The 6,700-nt window shown below is 46.7% G+C and overlaps 1 non-coding gene across 1 annotated transcript; it reads right to left on the minus strand.

Annotated features, from left to right (window-relative positions):
- Positions 1-6,261: 6,261 nt before the first annotated feature.
- On the minus strand, positions 6,262-6,334 carry TRNAV-UAC (transfer RNA valine (anticodon UAC)). Its single transcript has one exon. It is a non-coding gene; the product is annotated as a tRNA-Val (tRNA).
- Positions 6,335-6,700: the final 366 nt, after the last annotated feature.

The raw sequence follows: 6,700 nt of genomic DNA on the forward strand, positions 1-6,700 counted from the left end.
TGACGGTGGCTGCGGTTAGGGCCCGACCTGTGCAGGTCAGGACTCTTGTTGCTGACAGGCCCAGCTCTCCTCCTGCACTGTCCCACGCCGGGCTTCTCTGTGATGTCGACGTGCCCCGGAAGCTGCGGTGCGCACCGGCATGAGAGAATCCGGGGTGGGACAATGTAGGAGACAGGCCAGAAGCAGGGGAGATGCCCAACGGCATCAAGAGGCTCGGCTCCAGCGCCCGGCAGCCATCGGCAGCACAGTGAGGGAGAGAGGCAGCATCGTGGGAGCAGCAACCTGCGGACAAGAGCTGCATGTATGTGCAGAAAGAGCTGCATGCGGCTTGGGAGCAGCAGGTTGCCGACCCCTGATCTAAACTATCCACAAAATTCCGGGGATTTGAACTGTTCCGGAACCTTCTTCATCCCGATTTTTAAAGGAGCCCCACTTCAATAGTTGTGACCATCATTTTTACCTTGAATTACTGCTTGTGTTTGGTCTCATTTATAACCTTAACTGTTTTCTTCTTTTTTCCTTTTGTAACTGAAGTGCTTTGAGTCCCATTGGGAGAAATGCGCTATATAAAAAAATGTTATTATTACAAATAAAAGATTTTGTTAAAAGCTGATAAAAAAGGTTTATTAGTACAAAGTACAACTAGAAATACGTTTCCTTTTTGTTCGGAGAGTCGAGGATTGTTTATTTAATATTATTTCAAGCTTTGTGGATTGCAGCAAATTAATTTCACACATGCCGAGTCACTTTATCAAAAACAGTAACAAGGAATAAAACACAACAGGACAAAGCTCAATTTATAAAAAGATCAACCCTTTTGAATACATTACACCCACACAGTATTCTAGTTAATTACTACCCATTTTTACTATATCTTTTGTGCAAACACAATTCTTAGAAAGAATCAAAAATGCCATCTATGTGTTTTGCACAGGTTAGTTTACACTACCTTACGTTTAAACTGCAACACAATTAATGTAATATTGTATATTTTTTTCATTATTGGCTTTCACTTGTATTATATCTTTTTATTTCTTAGCATTTCTTGTGGTTCACATAATGGATCCCTGTAGATCCTTTTATTAATATTATGTAAAATGCTAAGGTGACATCTACCTATCTGATTGCTCAGTGTAACCCTTATTCCCTCCCCCAATCTCACATAGGGTCTCCTAGGGAATATACTGCTCCGGCTACATGTCTTAGGGTGGTGCAAACCTGCTGGCAACAGGGGACCCTGAGTCTCCCGCATGATGGTATAGGGGATGGACAGGACTGGCTTCTGGGCCTGGGGTGGTGCCTCAATCTCACTTACTGGTGCAGCGCCTCCCTCTCATGCAGCCCCCAGCTGTATGGGGTGAATTATCTGCAAAAGAATGATGCTCCCCTCCTCCCAATATACTCCAACCTCAGGCAGGAGGTTTAGGTAAAAGTGCAGTGTCACTTTATTTGGTCTCTTCTTCTATTCAGCAGCCAGATCATACAGCAGACTGTCTCCCTCAGGATGTCCCTGAACCCAACTCCCAGCCAAGGACACCGAGAGGAGTTCCAGCTCCTCCCCTATCCTCTGGTAGGATAGGAGGTATATGGTATACCCTCACTCCACGTAGGGAGGCCTCAAGCCTGCCAGAGCCCTGGCAGCTTGGTCTGGATAACCTTGCCCCTCTCACGGTAGGGACAGACTGACTAAATTGGAAGTGACAGTGCATAAGCAAGCTCCAGCAGACACCACCCCTATGTCTCTAATTGGACACAGAGCCTGATGACACTGCCTTCACTGACTCACTGCACTGCATGAAGTTGGGAAAACCCATGATTGCTCCTGGCAAACCTGTCCTTACGCAGGTATTACAGCAAGGAGGAGGGCAGACCTATAGCCCAAACAACACAGGGCTACATCAGTATGTCACATGACTAAGGTGACCAGGTGTACCGGTTTGACCAGGGCAGTACCAGGTTTAGAGCGCTTGTCCCGGTGTCTCGAAACGCTAATTTGTACCGGCTTTTACATTTCTCTAGGCCTAGAGGGTCAGGAGCGGCAATTTCAAAACCGGTACAAGTGAGACGTTTTAGTACTTAAAGGTCCCGGCAGGGCCACCAACTGGATAGGGAGAGCTCTCCGAGCTGTGGGACAGCCTTTACCCCAAAGTTCGTGTGCCGGAAGTGGGCCGCCCCGGATGTCGGGTGGGGAATCTGCCTGTGGGACAGACGCAGCACTTGTGTGGGTGGGTGTTTTGGCACTTGTGGGACATACCTGCATTTCAATGAGCTGCAGCAGGAGCTGGGCTCCGCTCGGGACTCTGGCCCGGGTACCAGCAATACGCATTGGGGTTTCTCCCATCTCTGTAAAACCGCTCTGCATCCGTCTGACCTGCAGGGCCCTGTGACCTTCACCAGGTATGTAACCATCCCGGCTAAAGCTCCCATTTATACAGCACTGCCAATAAAGTGCATGGACTTTCTGATGGCTTCTGGGATCTTGCAGTCGGTTCAAGATGGATTATAGCCGTCACTCCAGGGGACTTGGTTTAAACGTGAAAGTTTATTGTGAGATTTGGATCCACCATGATTTTGCAGTCGGTGACAATTGTAAGCACCCACCGTACATGTATTTGTGATACTACTATACAAAAGCTTGCAGATGAATTCCTCAAACGGTTAATGAAGTACATGTTTCAAAAATAATGATGTAGCATTTTTGCAATATGGTCACCTTACACATGACAGGGCACAGCAATCTTTTATTGCAATCGGAACGTACTGTGTGAGTTATGTTGTCACTTTTTATCACCTGAACATACTGTAATTGTAAACTCCGGAATTGGTTAAGGCAGGGGTGCGCAAAGTTTTCCTCCTACGCCCCCCTGCCTGCTCTCTTCCCCTGCTCGCCCCCCCCCCCACCCCCTGCTCCGCTCCGGCGTCATTGGGGTCATGTTACGTTATGACTTTGTCAACCATATTTGACAGCCATCATCCCTGCGGAAAAGAGAAACTTTCTATGGGTTCATTGTAGGTTAACGCGCATGGTTAATGAGAGTTAACATCAGATGGGGTGCCTTAACCTGCAACGGACCTTAGTGATTCTCCCCCCAATTTCCAAAGTAACCAAAAAAAAAGCCAAATGTTTGCATTGAGCATATCTACAGTATATGTTGTTCTGCCAGACAATTAATGAGTTGGTTACAAAAATGGTATTTGTCATTGTTACATAGGTGGAACTGTTCAAATAAAGAATAAATCTTTCCCGACGCAGGGTATCTCCCAGAATAGGGCTGCCCTGTGGTTCCAGAATTTTAGGGAAATATAAATAAGCGTCTGCAATATTAATAAGGGGATCTTTGCTAGGAAGAGCACATTTCTCATTACTTCGAGCCTTTGCCAGTTATGGTGTTAGATGCCATTTTTATTGTTCAATGTGCCCTGGACAACAAAGTTGAATAATTGCTGGTCTGAAGATTTTTTTGTTGGTACGAACAGGGTTGTCTGGCTGCTACAGATCCTCCAGTTCTGTTAACCGCAACAGGCGTGTAGAAAAAGACAACAGAGAGCAAATAAGATGTTATTGGCTGGAAACTGGGCCGCCTTTTGCCCTGACTCTCTCACCACATGCCCACTACTGACAGTATTTCATTAGCCCAAATTACTGCAGTGCCGGAGATTAGGAGGGAACCAGAGCACCCCCAGAACTTTGGCATTTGTAGTCATGTGATTGCTTCAGCAGTGAACCCATGACCGCCACAGTCCTCCCGCCTACATAAGTGTAGCCCCTGTAAGAAAGAGCGGGCTACTTATCCTTCTCCTACTGGAGTAAGCCCTGGTAAGGGCAGGCGCCAGTAGTAACCATGTGTTTCCCCCCTCACCAAGCCCTGCTTTGAGTGATAGAGGTAGGCCCCTGACAGTGTGGAAGGCATAGACACAGGGGGGGGGGGGTCCTGCTGACATCATAAGGGGCAGGGCTGTATCTATTCATTGGGCTGTCCTGTGTGTGTGTGTGTGTGTGTGTGTGTGTGTGTGTGTGTGTGTGTGTGTGTGTGTGAGTCAGTTCTGGAAGGTGTTGAGTCTGAGGAGTTCGGTGAGAGTTCTGTCTGTGGAGTTGGAGTGTCTGGCTGGACAGTCAGAATCTGGAGAACAGTGTGTCTGTTCTGTGCAGTGAGAGAACCGTCAGCCTGAGTGCTGTTGGAGCAGAGAGAGAGAGATGATCCTGTGAAAGCTGAGCGTTCAGCTTGTCAGTCTGTGGAGAGTCTGGAGGGAGTTTGTGGAGTTATGTCCTGGGAGCTGAGGAGTGACGTGCTGGTCTGAAGTGGAGTAGGACCCAGCAGAGCTAATGGCTGAACTGAGAGACCACGTGTAGAGTGAGAACGGTGCGTGGAAGAGATGCTCAGAGCCCCATCTGAGTAGAGCTGATACAGCTACAAGTGGACCAATGCCCCTCACCCTGCAGGGGGGTGAGGGGGATATCTAGCCTCACCCATAGGGCCTACCCTGGGGGTGGAGGCAGGGTTATTGAGACCCCATCCAGACCATCCTGCCGGGATACAGTTTGGAAGAGAGGGAGGGAGGAAGAGACCTTGTTCATATGTCGAAATACTGCTGCTAATGAACTGCTGCTGTGTATGAGCTAAGAGACAATAAAGACATTGCTGTTTTACACAAAGAGACTGTGTGAGAGCTGGATTATTCGCGCTGGGACCAGGGTTTTCTCTGTAAAGGTCCTATCCCACATCCCTGGGACTTATGGAGATGGAGGCGCTGCACCACAACCACTAAAGAATGGAGGCATATACCCCAGAAGCCTGGCCCTGTTATCCCCCACACCAACGCGGGAGACTCAGGCCCTCCTGTTACAAGCAGGTATGCACCACCATACACATGTAGCCAGCCCTCAATACACCTTAGAGGCACGATCTGTGTCGGGGGGGGGGGGGGGGGAACATGGGCTACATAAGCTTAAGTGGAAGGGGGCAACACTTCCATTTTGATTGGGCAGACCGCTGAATTGGAGTGGCCTGCTCCATCAGCTCCTGGAAAACTAGCATTTCCCACAAGGCCCGTTCTATAGTGCCGGGCGCGCGGAATTTTAGTTGGCTGACGTCAGTCAGCCTTTCTATAATGGCGCTGCGCGCGCACGGCAGGGGGCTTGGAGTGGACCGACGAGGGAGAACATGAAGGAAATAATGATTTCGCGCCGCTACCAGCGCTGTAATGTATGTGTGTGTATATGTGTATGCATGTATGTATGTTTGTGCGTGTGTGTGTACAGTATGTGTATGTGTCAAATACATAAATATTTTTATTACAACTTTTCTTTTATTTTAAAAATATTATTTCATACATAATTCACAATCTCTACACACACATACACACACACATACACATATACACACATATATACACACACATACACACAAACACACACAGTACCTTCACTCACAGCATACACACGAATAGCATGTGGCACGTTCACACGCACACGCGCGCACGGCCGCAAACTGTATAGAACGGCCCTAAGGCGCCTTGTATGTCAATAAGACCACTGGTGTGCCTGGTACGTAAACAAATTGTGTGTGCTGATCACGCGCATTTTAAGTGAAACTTCTTTGTCTTTTGTCATTGTTTTGTCACAGAAATTGTATTTGTAATGGTGATGTTTTTAATGAATAATCAAAACACAATTTCAGTGCCAAAACGCAAAGACGTTTGACTTAGAACGTGTGTTTTAGCTATTTGTACTTCTATATTTATAGTAGCTGAATTCCGTGTGTGTCAGAGTGTGTGTGTCAGTGAGTGTGTGTGTGTCAGTCAGTGAGTGTGTGTCAGTCAGTGAGTGTCAGTCAGTCAGTTTGTGTGTCAGTGTGTGTTATACTCCCCCTCTCTCCCCCTACCCCCGGCGGAAGTGTAGAGACACGGGGTCTGTCTGTATCCCCCGGAGCAGACCCCACTCTCTCCCCCGGCGGAGCAGTGCCCTGCTGATGGTGTTTTTATAGGGAAAAAAATAATTTAAAAAATAGATAATATAGAAAAAAAATGCAGAAAAAAGATGTTTGGAGAACAATCGAAAATTTGAAGAGAAACTGGTAAAAATCTTCGCACATTTGTGTATTTGTTAAAGTTTGTTTAAAAAACAAACAAACAAACATGTGAAAGTGTGCATTAATGAAATAAAAATGCAGCATTTTATTAAAAATAAATATATACGTACAAAAGAATCATATTAAAAAACACTTCCGCAACAGAAATATTAAATAAAAAAAAAAGTATGCATGGTTCCACTGGGGCTCGAACCCAGGACCTTCTGCGTGTAAAGCAGACGTGATAACCACTACACTATGGAACCAGCTTGTAAGCAAGGCTGCTCTACACCTCTTATAAATAGGAGCAATGCATATCCATGTGCACACTAATGTATGTTATTGTAGGGTATGAAACTTCTTGTAGTTTAACCCAGTGTTTGCCACATAACAATAACACCTCCACTATAAAGCCTCTGGTGAAGGCAGATCAATGGATTAAGTTAAAAGGCAGCTGTCGGGACAGAGACATTGGTAACTCCTCCAGTGTTGCATGCAAACAGCTTCAGAGAAATTCATCAGCATGTGCATTGTAGGGATCAGTCCCTTCTGATCCCTGTGGTGAGCATAGTGCACAGTCTATTTTGCACGGTACCCCTGCTTGCAGCCGCTCTTCCTCCTCCACGTTAAGC

The sequence above is a fragment of the Ascaphus truei genome, chromosome 3 (assembly GCF_040206685.1).
Source record: "Ascaphus truei isolate aAscTru1 chromosome 3, aAscTru1.hap1, whole genome shotgun sequence".
Lineage (NCBI taxonomy): Eukaryota > Metazoa > Chordata > Amphibia > Anura > Ascaphidae > Ascaphus > Ascaphus truei.